The sequence below is a fragment of the Odontesthes bonariensis genome, chromosome 11, assembly GCF_027942865.1.
Source record: "Odontesthes bonariensis isolate fOdoBon6 chromosome 11, fOdoBon6.hap1, whole genome shotgun sequence".
NCBI lineage: Eukaryota > Metazoa > Chordata > Actinopteri > Atheriniformes > Atherinopsidae > Odontesthes > Odontesthes bonariensis.
This window is the reverse complement of record NC_134516.1, coordinates 28,808,746-28,825,734: the sequence shown is the minus strand read 5'-3', so window position 1 is coordinate 28,825,734 and position 16,989 is coordinate 28,808,746.

Below are 16,989 nucleotides of genomic sequence, written 5' to 3'. Positions count from 1 at the left end.
TCTGCTGATATACGTGATAATAATAACAATAACAATGGTAGCTGCTCTCAACACGTGAAATGCTTCTCATAGTTCATTATTAGTAGGCTAATTGATGAATAAACATCCTGCCGCTGAATAAGTGTTTAAAAAATAAATAAATCAGAAGGAAACCTGCAGAAGAAAGTCTTCTAACAGCTGCCTCTCTGTGTTTATTGGCATACAGCACGGTTAGTGAGATCCAGATCCATGTGGGCACTCAGGACGGATTTAAATAGCGACTCTGAATGGACGGTAAACCCGCACTGAAGGCCCAGTGAGCCAAAGCACGGCCGCCACTGAAAAATATATTTGAAACCCGTCAATATGCTAACTTTGCGTGTTTACCTCTATAACTGATGTTATATGTAAAACAGAGCACATGGTCAATTAGCTTTTTAAAAATCTTTATTTTAAAGAAAACGATCAAAACAAGAGTTTTTCTGGAAGAGATTTAAATAAGTTCTGAATATGCATAGAAGAGAGGTTACATTTGAGTCTATTTTCTTTGTACAAAACTTAAAGCAAAAACCTGAAGTCTGCACACTGAGGAAAACTGGTTTTGAGGATATTTATGAAATTTCCTCCTAATAACCAACTTGGGTCGGTGTCCCCAGTGGAACAATTTATGTGTAGTCTGCAGGTTTCATGTTTTCAGCTGGAGATGGATGCTTTTTGTTCTGTATGTTACATATTTTTATCTTGATCAGGACATTCAGAACGCTTGCATGCACAGGTAAGTCCAGCTTCAGTTCCAGGTGTACTCGTCCATTTAACTGGACCACCATGTTGTCCCAGCGTACATGCACGGGATAGACTGTGTAGGAAACCTTCATGACTTTCTGCTGCCTCTAACTTTCTCTGTGGGACATCACGCTGCATGTAAGTGCAGCTGAAATCGCTGCCAACATGTTGTCTTTAAGTCACCTGAAGGGTGATTTTTCTCAGATGAGGCTGCGGTTACAAAATCAGGATTTTATTAGAGCAGAGCGACAGTCTGGACATGCTTTAAGTGACCACGAGTTGACACGTAGTCTTAATGGGCTGATTTTCAGTTTAGCCGTCTGACAGAAGAAACAGAAAAATATGTGGATGAGAGCAGCTTTATTGGGAATTTGGCTGGAAATATACACTCATTCTTTCCTGTTTTTACTAAAAGATGCAGAAATATTAAACTCTGTAACATGTGTTTAGTGCACCAACCCATGCCAACTCAGTTAGCATACATACAGTTATAGGAATAGTTTACTGAATGTCCCATCTTGTAGACAGCCTCAGTGTTGCATTTCCAGTCCAGTCTGCTGTCCAGGTGAACCCTCAGGTATCTGTAATCCTCAACCACCTCTTCACCGAGGATGGAGACGCTGTTCAGCTGCCTGCTGCTCCTCCTAAAATCCACAATCATCTCTTTTTTTTGTATTCAGATGAGGCGATAGTTTATTTTCCTATAGATGTGATAGTTTCATGTAGATGTGCTGAGGTGTGGCAGGGAAGCTGTTGGTACATGGAGGATGTGAGGTCTGTAGCAGGAGGCAGCAGCATGCTGAGTTTGTCTGAACTCTTCCATCTGTCTGATCCCACATTATCCCAAAATAATATAGTGTGTTTTCTTGCACTGTTTGAAGACCTCTAAAACTTGTTTTTTTGTACAGTTGTGTTTCCCCTCAATTTAAATAAAATTTGTTTGTATTACATTCACTTCACTCTCATATTGTTTTTTGTTAGGCTTTTCAGAATACAACCATATGTGTCACTTTTGCAGAGATGTTCACAGTTAGTTGAAATACTTGAAAATGTCAAGGTGGTGACAACTGCCTCAAAGTCTCTGAAAAGGCCTTAGACTCCAGAGGGTTAAACTTACTTTGATTTGTTTCAGAGATCAAATGTTGTTGCTGTTCTGAAAACTCTCAGTAATGATCTAACTAAACTAAATGTAACTAACTAAATGTTCTGATTCTGGATGTTTTTCTGTGAATAATAAATTGTGGATTCATCCTGATCATGAGTTGTGTTTCTGTGAAAATGGGAGTGAGGCTGTCACAGCACCAGCATCCCTCATGGTGGCAACAAGTAACTGCTTTGCTTCAAAGATATTTGTTTAAACCATCTGTGGCTGGAAGAGTTGCTTGGCTTCAGGATCATATTCTGCTTTCACCTGTTTGGGCCCAAACACTTCAAACTTGTTTCTGAATGTGTTCTGAGACGTTGGAAGAAACTTAGAAAACAAAAAGAACGACATGAAACCTCAAAGTGATTAAAATCAAACCTAAATGTAACAATATTATATGATGTCAGTCCTTACAGGAGATGTCATTTGTACTCAGAGACAAGAAGTGGAAGAAGAATTCTTGGACATAAGTTACAGAATCAGAACCACAGAGATTTTGTTTCAGGTAAAAACTGTAGATTTACTTTTCATTTAACTCAAACTACAAAAATATTCACATGAAAACATACTTTAACATAAAGAATAGAATAAATGAGGTAGAATGGCACTCTGGAATAAGGTGTTACGGAATGATTAAAGGTGATGTGTGTGATCTTACATCATATTCTATGATCTGATTCTGCTCTTTCTGATGTTTTTTAGTATCACTCTGAATCTGCTGAAGTTATCAGATCAATGTAGTGGACTAAAATGTACAACAGAGTCTCTGAATGTGCTGGAGTACAAGTATAAAGTAGCACAAGATAAAAATACTGAAAACATTGTAATTATGTTCTGTATATTTAGTCACTTTCTGCTGTTGTCAGTGATGGCCTTTTCTAAGAAATCTGACTCAGCTCTGATCATTAATGAGAATATGATGAAGAAAGGATGATTTCATCCGAATGAATGAAAAGGTTTTGTGGTGGGGCTGAGAACTGTTGAACTCTCACTGTTCTGTTCCACGTATTGTTTAAGGATTGTCACAGGTACGAGTTTGGGTGGAGCGGGTCAAAGTAAAGTGGAGTTTCCAGCAGATTCCTCAGTTTCAGTCATGTTTGGAAGCCACAGATGGAGAGCTAACTGTGCTGTTTGGTCTGCCACTTATTGATAAAGTTAAAGTTTAGAAAAAAACAAACAATAAGAGGAAGAAGTTCCCTGAAAGCAGCATCAGTGTTATAGGTTGTGAGTCCTGTGAACAAACTGACACAGTGTGATGTTACAGATATTTAAATCTCTCTTTTCTCACGTTTTCTCAAACTGGGTGGTGTCGTGTGTGCAGTGCAGCAAAGACTGTGCAGACCTCTTTATAGGAGAGACCAAACAGCAGCTCCACCAGCGCATGGCCCAACATAGGAGAGCCACCTCTTCAGGTCAAGACTCAGCAGTGCACCGACATCTCAAGGAGGAGGAACACTCTTTTTAGGACAGTAATGTCCACATTCTGGACAGAGAAGACAGATGGTTTGAGAGAGGGGTCAAGGAAACCATGATTATTGTAATCACACAGTCTTAAAGTGGAGCTTCTTCTTATGTTTCTATGCTGCTGAGCACTCACATCATGATGACTGATGACTGGAGAAATCCTGCTCTTCAGCACATTTCATTTCACATCCAATAAAGTTTAAAGTTCACATTGTTCAGCTTTGATGCTGCTTTGACATCTCTTACTGTCTGTAATGCAGCTCCAGGTGTTATTCGATGTATTTTGTTGAAACATCTGATCACCTTATGACACATCAGGAAGTTAACCTGGAATGGATAGTGTAGTGGTAAGATTGCCACCTTTCATGTAGGTGACCTGGGTTCAAATCCTGTGCATGAAAGGTACTACCTCCAGTAAGGGTCCTTAGGCAAGACCCCCTTACCCTAGCTCCCTACCTGTAAGTTGCTTTGGATAAAAGTATCTGCCAAATGCGTAATGTAATGTAACCAGCTTGGGCTGCTGCTGATTGGTTGGCACACACCTCTGTTTGGTTTTGGCTCTCAGTCTCCATGTTGCTGATCCTGGATCTGCTGAGATGTCCCAGGCCATTGTTGGCTTTGATCCTCATACATTCAACTTTGTCCTGAGAAAGGACAAGTTCCAAAAAGTCAAACAGGGACTGCTTCAGCATTTGACACAGCCTATATCATGCCAACGTTCATCTGGGGCTGCAGTTTTTCAATTAGTTTCAGACTTGTTGTTGGATTCAAATGTTGATGAGTTTCTGTGGCAGATAGGCTCCAGTCCCCCTGAAACCATGTAAAGCAAATGGAAGGATGGAACTTTTAATGTTCTTTTTGATGTAAAGTTATCTTGAAGAAAATAAATATGACCACAGAACATCAGCACTGGCCTCCCCCAGGAGTGTGTTCTCTCCCAGCTGCTCCTCTCCATATAAACAGCTGCATTCGCCTGGAGAAGCGAGAAACTTTACAGCACCTGATATTCCAAGTCGGTCTCCCATCCAAGCACTAACCAGGCCCAAACTGTAGTTGTTGTGGTGGCTGTGTGAGGAAACAAAACTGAGGGTTGCCCATCCGTCTAACTGACAGGGCAGCTGCACAATGACCCAACTCCATCTGGTCCCTGTGGGGGACTTTAAGGCCTTGGGTGACAAACTCTGTCCGGAGAAGCTGCGACCTCTGAAGCGTTCAACTGTGCCTGGAGGTTCACTTGACAACCTGAACATGGATAGCATCGAGGTTCTGAAGAGTCCTGGATGACTTTAAAGCTAGAAATCAAGTTGCTTCAGGTTTTGAATCTTTTATTTTCTGGTGGGCAAAAATAAATAAGAATGTTGATTGGATAAATTACATCTACAAGGCATTGCTGAAAAATTAGGTCCAACTTCCCTTATGGCATGGCAAAATAGAATGTCTTTGGAAATGTTACTGGCATAGAAAGTGTGTGAAATGTTTGAAACGTTGCACCTTTATTCCTAACAATACCTCACCTGATGGCAGCATCACCAAGGCCTTAGAGGGACTGACATCACTCTCTGCAGAGCTAGCAGAGAACTCTGGGATCAACGACCCCTTCACTGGCATGATGGAGAAGTGGTTTGGCCGGTGGAGCAGACTCCTTGCTTCAGTACTGCTATCTCTGTCTGTTGTAGCAGCCATACTAGTCACCTGTGGTTGTTGTTGTATCCCATGCTTGAGAGGACTGTTCCAAAGATTGAGACCACCCTTACCTGCACAATGTATCTTTTTTTTTTTCAAAGATTTCTTTATTGGTTTTTCAAAGGTAAATACAAAGGTTTAGGATCTTTTCATGTGGTGTATGTCCAGAGCCCAACAAGTAAGGCAATTTGAGTGGCTGACATTAGGAATGATACCACACATTGGTTAAAAAAAACAACAAAGAACAAACCAGACCCCCCACCCCCCAACCATACACAGTACACCATTTAACACAAACTAAACAGAAACATAACAAGAACAAATCAATTATAAAAGTAATAATAACAACAACAATAATACCAAAACTTAAATTACAAAATAAAAACATACCTACACAATACACAAAGTCTGCAACCTTAGAAAAATAAATAAATAAATAAATAAATCTGTTACCACAGTAATCCATTTCCTGTAACATATGCACACAGTTCTAGTCTGTCACAGAGGGGAGATTCAACTTGTCAATGTAATCAGACAAATATCCCCATGTTTTTGTGAACTTGCGGGTAGAGCCTTTCATGCTGTGTTTTATTTTTTCTATTTTCATAAAATAAAGAATATCTTTAATCAGGGAACTGAATGAAGGGGCATTAGGAGACTTCCACCTGAGCAGAATTAGACGCCTTGCTACGAGAGTGATAAATGCAACAAAGTCAGCCTTATACGAAGATGTGGACATAGTAGAGGGGAGAACACCAAACAACGCAGTTAAGGGAGAAGGAGAAATTGTTTGCTCTAAAACATAGGACAGGATATCAAAGACCTTGGACCAGTATTCAAATAGTTTTGGGCAAAACCAGAGTGTATGTCCCAGTGTCGCAGGTGCTGAGTGACACCTCTCACATGTAGGGTCAATGTCAGGGAAAAAACGGCTTAATTTGACCCTAGTCCAGTGAACACGGTCAACAATCTTACACTGAATGACGCCATGTTTAGCGCAAATTGACGATGAATGCACACGTTGTAAGATTGAGTCCCATACATCATCTAAAATATCAATTCCCAGGTCCTCCTCCCATTGAGTCTTAATTGAATTGAGATTTACTGGTCTTAAGGCATACATTCTATTATAAATAGAGGATATCATTCCTTTAGCATTAGGAAGAGGCATTAAGAGGGAGTCAAGGGGGTTAGCAGAGGGCACATTAGGGAAATTGGGATATAAGGATTTAACAAAGCTGCGTATCTGTAGATATCTAAAGAAATGTGATGTGGGTAAGGAATATTTTCCAGATAGCTGTTGAAATGATGCAAATACCCCATCTATATACAGATCCTTTAAGGACTTGATACCCAACCTAGACCATATTGACCACGCTTCGTCAGTCAGTGAGGGTGGAAAAGCAACATTTGAAGTGAGAGGAGAGAGGATAGAAATATCACCCAGATTGAAATGTTTTCTGAACTGGTTCCAAATTCTCATTGATGTTTTAACACATACATTTTTAGTGTATGAAGACCGAGAAAATCTGAGAGGGGAGTACAATAATGCCTTCAAAGAAGTGGGTTTACAAGACAAGGCTTCCATCTGTAGCCAAGTAGGCTGTGGACTAAGAACATCTAGATGCAGCCAGTAGTGTAGGGTTCTAATATTGGCAGCCCAATAATAGTACTGAAAGTTAGGCAATGCCATGCCTCCAAGTCTCTTAGGCCTTTGGAGTAGCAATTTGCGAATTCTGGGTGCCTTCCTATTCCAGATAAACTCTGTAATCAGTTTATCAATCTTACGAAAAAATGTTTGTGGGATGAATATGGGGATGGTCTGAAAAAGATATGAGAATTTTGGCAGCGTGTTCATTTTAGCAGAATGAATCCTAGCTGGCAGTGATAGGGGTAAAATAGACCACTTTTCAAAGTCTTTCTGTACACTGGATAGCAAACTTGCAAAATTAAATTTAAACAAATCCTGAAATTTTTCTGTGACCTGTACCCCCAGATAAGTAAATCTGTGATTTGCTATTTTAAATGGGAAAGAGTGGATAGGATATGCTCGAGCTGCGGCATTTATTGGGAAAAACTCACTCTTACTAAAATTTATTTTATAGCCTGATATCGAACTAAATGTTGTAAGGCACTGAAGTGCTGCTGGTATGGATGTGGAGATGTCTGACACATAAAGGAGGAGATCGTCAGCATAAAGCGACACCTTATGTTCTATACCCGATCTAGATACGCCTACCCGCACAACGTATCAACAGGTAGAGAGTGACGATGATGACGAGCTACATGAGGATGATGGAGACGAGGATGCAGATGACGTTTAAAGTGCAAAGCAGTGCCTTGCATGAACCTGAGTAAATTCTAAATGATATGTTTCACAGAAATCTCCCTGAAGTGTTAAACAATGATGTAGAAGATATAAGGCTATGCAAAGTTTGAAAAGACCCCAACAAAAACAAAAACAATTGCATGTGTATATATGAATCTACTTTACTAATTTACATCCTCTTTTCCTCTAGTATAAACAGGAGGGAAATGTTATAAAAATATCATGAAGTTATACTATGAGAATAAGCAAGTACCATGTGTGAGACGATGTTGCAGGGTCAAAGGTCACTGTGCTGGAAAAGGCCTCCTATCTATCTTATTTCAGCTTCTGTCTAAGCCTTGTTTTACTGAATGTCTCATAACCTTGTGTGGCCAGTGATCTCGTAGTAGGAAACATAAATAGCGACAGTATCATTTGTTGAACTCAGACAACTCTGCGTCAGATTCCTGATATGTTCTGCAGACTCCTTGCTGCAAGAATAAATGTTTTGTGTTAATTGTCTCCAGCGACTCTGAGACTCATTTTGAGATTTTTCTTGACACCAACACAACAGACATTTGAAACAGTTTCACAGCTTGAAGTTGAGCCTCGTGCCCTTTTAGTGTTGGAACAGCCTTAACTTTCAGCTTCAGTCATGAGCATCATACAGCTGTCTGGAAAGTACAGGGAACAACTCCAAACCTTTTTTAGACTGCGTTAAAGATTTCTGGGACTTTGGGAAAGATGATAAAGGTCAACTTTCCCTCGTAAGCAAACAAAAATTTTCTTCAAAAATATCTCTGTAGCAAGAACATGAAAACCATGAGAAATGTTGACATCTGACCTTTAATAAAAGCAGAACAATGAAATACAGACGAGTGTAAAGCTAGACTTTACATCAAACTGAAGTGATATATTGCTTCTACAGATGTTGTATGGTTACATAAATACCCACGGCTGGTGCTACTTGTGAATCTGAACTTAACAAAGCATATATGTTCAGTATAACAGAATAAAACACGTTTCTACTTTCAAACAGATTGCATTTTGTTCCGTCCATCAACTCACATCTGATGCCACGTTTGTCTTGAATTGTGGAAGATCTGTCCACAGTTAAAACAATCCTAAAAAATTATAAAGCACTTTCAATCATGTGCTACCCACAGAACATTCAGAACAAAGGTCCACAAACAAGATTTTTAATCTGAACAACGGTAGTTCCTGTTGCTGGTCCCAGGTGAATGTTCCTTATCGAACGTAAAATATGTTGTTGATTAAAACCAATCATTTATCCGCAGTGTGAGTACGTTGGTGTCTCTTTAAACTAGATAATGCACTGAAAACTGCTACACACTGATCACAGCTGTAAGATTTCTCTCCTGTGTGAATATGTTGGTGTCTCTTTAGACTAGATGATTGAGTGAAAGCATTTCCACACTGACCACAGCTGTATGGTTTCTCTCCAGTGTGAATACTTTGGTGTCTCTTTAGACTAGATAATGCAGTGAAAGCTGCCCCACACTGACCACAGCTGTATGGTTTATCTCCTGTGTGAATATATTGGTGTTGCCTTAGACCACCTAATGTAGTGAAAGCTGCCCCACACTGACCACAGCTGTATGGTTTCTCTCCTGTGTGAATACGTTGGTGCGTCTTTAGATGAGATAATCTAGTGAAAGCTGCCCCACACTGACCACAGCTGCATGGTTTCTCTCCTGTGTGAATACTTTGGTGTCTCTTTAGACTAGATAGTGCAGTGAAAGCTGCCCCACACTGACCACAGCTGTATGGTTTCTCTCCTGTGTGAATATGTTGGTGTTGCCTTAGACCAGCTAGTGTAGTAAAAGCTGTCCCACACTGACCACAGCTGTAAGGTTTCTCTCCTGTGTGAATAAGTTGGTGTTTCTTTAGAGTAGATAATTGAGTGAAAGCTGCCCCACACTGACCACAGCCGTAAGGTTTTTCTCCTGTATGAATACGTTGGTGTGTCTTTAGAGTAGATAATTGAGTGAAAGCTGCCCCACACTGACCACAGCTGTAAGGTTTCTCTCCAGTATGAAGCTTCTGATGATACCTCAGATGTGATGAACTTTTCAAAACTTTTCCACAGTGCTTACAGCAGTGCCATCTGGATCCCTCTTGGACTATACGTTTCTGCAATGACAGAGAGGAAGAAGATTTAGATTCTTTTGAAGTTCACACAAACGATTTCTCCAAGCTAACCGACGCTAACCAACATATTCTAACTGGACCTCGGCAGACAGAGCCACACAGGTCTCAATATCTCATATCAAACATGAACACTGAGGGTGAGTTTATAAGTGCCCTCAGCTATCAGCACTGTGCTCTGATGTGTTCTGCACACATTTAAGTTTTTAAACAGTAAACTTGCTCTTTGACTAATTATTTTTTGTCTTGATTAAATTCTGAAAAGGGAACTTTTCTTGCTACAATATTTCTAAACGATAGAAGGAAGCAGTCTTGTCCAAGTTGTTCACTTAAACATGTTGATGACCACTGGTTTAAATGAATAAAAGTAACAGTGGTGGTAATACCTGACATTCTAACACTAACCCTTTGTTCCAGCGTCCAACCCAGAGGTCTGCAGCCATTCAGCTCAACAACCATCAGGGAAACATGGTCTGTTTTCACTCAACCTTCGTTTCTCTCTACAACAACTCTTTAAACTGAAGTAGAGAGCTCTACAAACCTGTCATCCAACCATTAAAGACCCAGAAGTATTACCACCACCAGGTTCAATTCATGTAACCCAGAGACTTTAAACACAAATACTGAAGATTAGCTCCTGAACCTCTCAAATCTGCAGACTGAGAGACAGAAAACGTCCCACCACAACATTCTGCCCACTGATTTTCTTCCAGCAGATCATTCAGCCTGCAGCACATGTTGAGCTCAGAGAGAGGAGATGAAACCAGGAAACACTTTGCGGTTTTTAACCAGGAAAAACTCAAACTTTGACACTTTTTCCACATCAGATGGAAAAGCAGAATGAGCAGAGGATACACGGAGCCCCAACACTCGTCCTCGTGTCTTTAGCGTCCTCCACACTGACCTGTGGCCCGGTGGAACCGGAGGAGGAGCCGGCTCTGTTCCTGGTGGAGGGGTTTGGATCCTGGTTCTGCTGCTCCATTCTGGTCCTGGTCCTCCGACTGATGGACTCTGTCTGAAACTGTCAGTACACACAATAAGATCCAGCTGTGGCGTGCAGCGTGTTAAACCACACCCACTTTTCTTCTTCTCTGGATAACCTTTCTGCACAGTTTTTAACCATCCAGTCACATTCCATTAAACTCATTACTGTGCTTTTTATTTAAATCCCTGTGAACTTTAAAATGCTTCTTTAAAGACCCACTAAGGTCACAGTTCAAAATATTTGTAGCTTTTTGATCAAATTCAGAAAAAAATTTATTAATAACTCTGTAGACCAACACCCACTGTGTGCAATATCCCATAAATCTCATCTGAGTCAGTGGAACACCATCAATATAAATCATTTTACTACATTAAGACAATGATCCTGTTTGAGGAAAGGGTCCCAATATCATCCCAAAGACTGAGGTTCAGATTGTCTCCGTTTCTAAATGTGTTCTCATTTCCAGAAGCTGTCAGGGATCCAGGAAAGTAACACAGAGTAATCTCAGATTCGTCACATTTACACTCTGAAGCCCATCTTTGAACAGTTCAGTTCTCAGGGAGCTTCAGTCTGGACTGAGGCCTGAAACTGAGAAGATGTGATGGTTCAGTGGGGGAATCATCTGGTTCTGTGTGGCGGACAGCACGTCAGCAGGAGCTGTCTGACTGATCTGAGACGCTCTGAAGAACAACATGAAGTGGACCTTTCTGAGGCCGTCCTTTAAATATAAAGGAGTGTTTTTCTGGCATCAGAAGTGCTCGTCCAGCAATTCATTCCAGAAAGCTGCTTTAGTGAAAGCTAAAGTTTGAGATGAAGGAAACTCTCAGACCCGTAAAACGCTGAAATGTTTTTCAACCCAAATAACCTACAATCTCCTTTATTTAGATTCTGAAATGATCTTAACTGGTAAACTTATGTGTCCAGTAGAAGAGTAAAAGTGATCTTTTGTTGTGGTCAGATTAGAGTATCAGCTCCTAAAAGTTGCACAGATCCTCCTAATAAAGATCATTTTAGCTCCAGATGTGGGCAGGTGGACTTTATGAGTAAAGATGTGTACAACCTTTTTATCATCTGGTCAGTCAAGTCTTTAAAATAATGCTATGACTCCTCTTCACACAACTTAAACTCTTAACAGGGATGTTGACAGACCTATTTTAGGGTGGCTGAAGCCACCCTAAAATAGGTTTTAGCCATCCTATAATTATTTTGCAATTTTTAAATTTATTTATATATATTATTTTTTTATTTTATTTTTTTTAAAACTAAGGCAGTAAAGCACTGAATACGAGGCACCAAGCAGGCAAGTTAATCTGAACACAAGTTCCTGTTTACTAATTTATCGTTTAATGCAATTATTAATATCGTTAGGCCTCATATTCCTCATTGGCTCTGCGTCCAGCGTCTCACGTCACGTGGTACGCGTGCATCAGTTGGACCATGTTGTTGGATAGTTCTTCTAGCAAGCACCGCAGCAGCGCGTCCTTTGAAGATACACACGGTGAGTTTACAATTTGATGTCAGCGGATTTCATTTGCTTAACTTTACCTGGGGTATATTGAGCTACGTGAAGTGAGGAATTTGTAGCTTGTCCATTTCAACAATAAATTAGGCACGTACGTTACCATGGTGAACAAACTTAGCGGGACAACACGATGTTGTACTAGCATTAGTTTTGGCATGGAAGTATAAACTGTCTGTCTCTTCGTTGGCAAGATGGATATACGAAGATTTTTTTAAGAAAGTAAAACCAAGTAAGGATCAAGAGGGCACAGCAGAGGAGGAGGATAGGAGAGAAGGAGGAGAGGATGAGGTCTCGATGGAGGTCAGTAAAGAGCAACAAACAACGATGTAAATTGGCCACAGCATTGTGCAACTCATTCCTCAAGTTAAAGTTTCAGAACGTTGTGGCCACTAAGTTACCATTTACTTTTTTGTTTGTTTTTTTTGTTTTAAGAGCCATAGTAGTTTATTAAATCGTGTTCAGCATCTCAGTATCTGAAGCCAGACTTGACGTTAACTTTTTTGCCCACTGGTCACTGTGGCTAGTGGTTTTCCCGCGTCACTAGCCATTTGGCCTTTCTGCTAGCCAGAGTTTTGTTGTTGTTTTCCCTTTAGAAATATTCTTGCATTTAAATACAATCAATTAATGCTACTACTGTTATTTGTCACACCAAAGAATAAGTTGCCTAGGGTAACCTAACTTAACTTAGCATGAAATTCTATCCCTAATCTGTTTGTATGCCATGCATCAACATATTTTACTAAGGTGACGGACAGCAGAGAGGCTGGAGGTGAGGACAGAGGAGGTAGAGGAAAAGAGGCAGGAAGAGATAGAGGAGCAGAGGCTGAGGGAGAGGATGGGGGTGGTAGTGGAGGAGAACCCACAGTTGGAGAGGGAGGAAGACAAGCAGAGACAGAGGCTGGAAATTCACAGGTGAGGTTAATGGATAATGTTAGTCATGAGAGTGGCAGCCATGGCCTAGTGCATATGTGCAAATAAAGTTGAATGTCTGCATACTTGCTCACGTTTTGGTCATTATACTGCATTGCTTAAAACTATGTTCTAGACAAGCACATCTTTATCAATAGACCTATATGAAAATTGTACAAAATTCACTTTAAATATTTACACTATGGTTTCGCCCTTGGTGCAATGTATCCCAAACTCAACTTAGGCGTTTTTCCTCTTAGAGTGTCTTGACCTTATTCTGGCCAACTTTACACAGATGTGGAAATTGACCTATGCCAACAAAATATGAACTTAATTATTAGAACATCATTTAATTTAACAGCCATATACTTACTTCCCTTCCCTATGCTGTAGTTTCGGAAAAATACGACGGCATACATTATATTGATATGATCAGATATAAAATTAATTTCAGGGTTTAACCATGTTTTTGTTTTTGAACTCCATGAAGGGTGGGGCAGAAAGAAAGACTGTGGACGAGAGTCAGGAAGGGAGTCCAGATTCAGAGGAGGTCGAGCAAATAGATCTGCAGGGAGACAGAGAGGAATCTGAGAGAGAGGCAGAAGGTGAACAAGCAGGCAACGAGGAAGAAAATGATCAAGAAGCTGCTGCTCCCCTTTCTGATTTAGGTGATAAAGACACAGGTCCCAGACAGGTGAAGCTGAATAGCTATCCACAGGACAGCTTTGGTGCACAGAAAAGGGCATTTAACCACAGCTGGTTTGCTAAGTACCATTGGTTAGAGTATTCAGTTAGCCGGAATGCTGTATTCTGCTTCCCATGTAGAGTGTTTGGAAAAAACATTAAACATGACGCTTTGGTTAGCAGTGGTTGCAGACATTGGAAAAAAGCTTTGGCCGTCTTCAGTAAACATGACTTGGCACAGTCCCATAAGGACAGTGTTGTTGCATGGAGGGGGTACCAGGCAACTACCCAGCAGGGAGATGTGGTGCAAATGATGATGTCTGCAGAGGCAAATGAGATAGCGGCTAGAAGGGAGTATCTGAAGAGAATTGTTGCTGTCACCTCAATGTTAGGGGCCCAGGGACTACCCTTTCGTGGGGATGATGAAAGTGTTGAGAGCACAGAGGCAACTTTCTGGCTTGCATGGGTCTTCTTAGGAAGTTTGATCCATTCTTGCAAAACCATATTCCTCCATCAAATTCCACATACATCTCACCAGTCTCTCAGAATGAGATGATTGAGTGTTGTGCTCAGGAAGTGACAAGTGTCATTGTGTCTGAGATCACACGCTCTAAAATGTATGCCATCATGGCGGATGAGGCAAGAGATGGTCGGTCAGAGCAGCTGGCTGTTTGTGTTAGATATGTGTCAGAAGCAGGTAAAGGAGCATTTTCTGGCACTTGCAGAGCTGATGTCATTTGATGCACAGTCTATTGCAGACAAGCTACAAGAGCAGCTCCAAACCAATGGCATTGCTGATGTGAAGTGTGTGGCGCAGACGTATGACGGTGCCGCCGTCATGAGTGGACCCACGGGAGCCGTGCAGGCACGATTTAGAGGGCTTCATCCTGAGGCTATCTATATACACTGCTATGCACATCAGCTCAATCTAGTGTTGTGCCACACCTGCAGGGCTGTTTCAGAGGCTGTGGAGCTGTTTGATTTGTTGGAGTCTCTTTACTCTTTTTTCACCACCTCCCTTGTACATCACCACACATTCAAACATGCTCAGCTGAAGCTTGGTTTGGCAGTGGAACTAGTCCAACTTTCCAACACTCGTTGGGCATGTCGGCTTCAGTCGATCAATGCTGTGCTTGAGACCTTATCTGCCATATTTGAGTGCCTGTCAGCCACCGGGTCTCCCATGGCCACCGGTATCAAAGCAAAGCTAGCAAGGTTCTCGACTATCTATGCTTTGCTGATGTTTCAGACACTTCTGTCCATCACTGAAGGCCGCCACAAACTCCTTCAGAAGGAGACATTAGACCTGGCTGAAGCACTGATTGGAAAAGATGCTGTGTGCGACACTCTTAAAGGTAAACGCACTGATGCATTTGCAACAGAAATGTTCGAGAGAACCAAGGCTCTGTGCCTCACACATGACATTCCAGAACCACATGCCAAGAAAAGGCAGAAACAGAGAAGGATGGAAGATTTTGTGTGTGACACAACTGTTGGATTGCGCACTGAATTAGTGAACTCTGTGGTCTTTAAAAGAGATTTGCTTTTCCCCTGTTTGGATAGGATGGTTGGTGAACTTGAACAAAGGTTTGCCAGTGTAGATGCAGGGCTCCTTAAAGGAATACAGGCATGAAGCCCTAAATCTGACAACTTCTTGAATGAAGTGAATTTGAAAGAGCTTGTTGGGCACTATAACATTGTCTTGAAAACAGAGGAGGTCCTTGTGTCCAGAAACTTTCTTGCTCGCAAAGCAGATGCTGGGTATACACCCCAAGATATGCTAGCTAACAATCTCTTCAGCGCAGACATGTTCCCCTCACTGAAAGAAGTCCTCCAAGTTGCTCTGACTGTGCCTGTAAGTAGCTGCTCATGTGAGAGGTCCTTTAGTGCTCTGCGCCGACTGCACACTTGGCTACGTAAAACAATGGGGCAAAAAAGGCTTCATAACCTTGCAGTCATGGCCATTGAAAATGGCATAGTCAGTCAGGTCAATGACGGCAAAATAATTGACCGTTTTGCCACTAAGAGACAGAGAAGACACTCGTTGATTATTCCTCCTAACAAAGTAAACAGGAAGTTAAGCTTAAGTTGTTGAAGTTGTTGTAGTTCAAGTTTGAAATTGCGTATGACCAGTCTCCTGACCCGCCAGGTTGATGGGGGGAGTAATTTACATACTAGACAATAAATACACACACACACACAGCATCAGAAAGTACAATCAGTGGTCATAGATTATGTTCAGTATTGTAGATACAATATGTAAGGATATGTAATATGTAAGGATATGTAATATGTTTTTTCAGTGTTTGTGAGTCTGATGGCTTGTGGAAAGAAGCTCCCAGTCTGCTAGTGTAGCACCGCATGCTGCGGCAGTGCTTCCTTGGGTTGACTATAGTTATAAGTTGTAAGTTTCATATACTGTTGATTTGTGTTTTGATTAATACATTGTACTTAATAATGCTTCCTTTGTTATTTGCATTAAAACTTTTTCAGACTAATGTGAAAAAGTATCAAGGATATCTTTCTTTGCGATGATGTTGGGGGAGATGGGAAAGGTGAAAGAGGGGCGGGGGGAGTTCACCATGCTGATGGCCTGGTTTATGAAGATGTTGGTGAGTCTGGTGGTTAGAGAACAGTCTTCTGTAAAATGAGAACCACCTGCCCTTACGCAGCAATGCATGGCACCTACCATTGTTTATTCTTTGTAATTTAGCACATTTTAGGTGGTGTAGTTTAGCTGGTGAAGTAGTATTAGCGAGCAATTAAATAAAGAAAGCTATTTTTAAATAGAATAGAAATGGTGGGAAGTGTTTCCCCAAGGTATGATGCTCTTAAAATAACGAATTGATAGACAAAGCCTTAGCAGGTGCACTGAAAAAATTTCCGCGCGCGCAATATCTTTCCTGTGGAGGCTGAGCCACCCCTGTCTCTCAAACCTAGTGACGGCCCTGACTCTTAATGTAATTAAAGTATTTATATTGAGCATAATTAAGTCCCATTTTAAGATCTAATCATGAAATATGGCATAGTGTGTACATTAAACACATTAAATCACATGTTTTCGCTCCACAGTTTTATCAAAAAGCCAAATGATGCTCAGATAAGTCTGGAAAGAACAATTCTAAAATTTACATTGATCAAACTTTTTAAATCACAAAAGATTTCAGCAAAACTACAGAAAGAAGTTTAGAAAACTGCAGCTTTAGTGGGAAATGTGACAGGATGGTCAAAAAGTGCCCCAAAAGGTTAGAAAAGAGGAAGAAAAGGGCCCAGAAGTATGTTTCACACACAGCTAAAAGGATAAAGCTCCATTTTGTTTGGCCATCTGGCCGGCTTATTGAAATCTATAGCTGAGGCTG